Below are 934 nucleotides of genomic sequence, written 5' to 3'. Positions count from 1 at the left end.
GATGATAATAAGAATTTTTGCTTTTCAATAATTTATAATCAAACCGTCGGTCCCTACTAGAAAACGGATCTATAATTAAAATAAAAAAAAAAATCCCGTCCTTAGCTAGAAACGTGATCTATAATTAAAGTTTAAAAAAATCAGTCCTTAGCTAGAAAACGTGATCTATAATTAAAGTTAAAAAAAAAATCAGTCCCCTTTCTAGAAAACGTGATCTATAATTAAAATTAAAAAAAAAAAAGTCATTTCCCTTTGCTAGAAAACGTGATCTATAATTAAAGTTAAAAAAAAAAGTCAGTCCTTAGCTAGAAAACGTGATCTATAATTAAAGTTAAAAAAAAAGTCAGTCCTTAGCTAGAAAACGTGATCTATAATTAAAGTTAAAAAAAAAAGTCAGTCCTTAGCTAGAAAACGTGATCTATAATTAAAGTTAAAAAAAAAAGTCAGTCCCTTTAGCTAGAAAACGTGATCTATAATTAAAGTTAAAAAAAAAGTCAGTCCTTAGCTAGAAATGTGATCTATAATTCAAAGTTAAAAAAAAGTCAGTCCTTAGCTGAAAATGTGATCTATAATTAAAGTTAAAAAAAAAGTCAGTCCTTAGCTAGAAAACGTTGATCTATAATTAAAGTTTAAAAAAAAAGTCAGTCCTTAGCTAGAAAACGTGATCTATAATTAAAGTTTAAAAAAAAGTCAGTCCTTAGCTAGAAAACGTGATCTATAATTAAAGTTTTAAAAAAAAGTCAGTCCTTAGCTAGAAAACGTGATCTATAATATAAGTTAAAAAAAAAAGTTTTATTTGGGTTTTGCGATGCCCTTTGTGTACATTTCCTCATTTCCATAATTGCAAAGCTTCTGAATTAAGTGAATATCTAATTAACGCCCAAATCAGCTGGCTGATTACGTGTCCATTTGAGGCTGAATTCAAGTGGTGCTT

This window comes from Penaeus monodon, chromosome 22, assembly GCF_015228065.2.
Source record: "Penaeus monodon isolate SGIC_2016 chromosome 22, NSTDA_Pmon_1, whole genome shotgun sequence".
NCBI classification, from domain to species: domain Eukaryota; kingdom Metazoa; phylum Arthropoda; class Malacostraca; order Decapoda; family Penaeidae; genus Penaeus; species Penaeus monodon.
The sequence above is the reverse complement of the archived record's forward strand: the minus strand, read 5'-3'. Positions refer to the sequence as shown.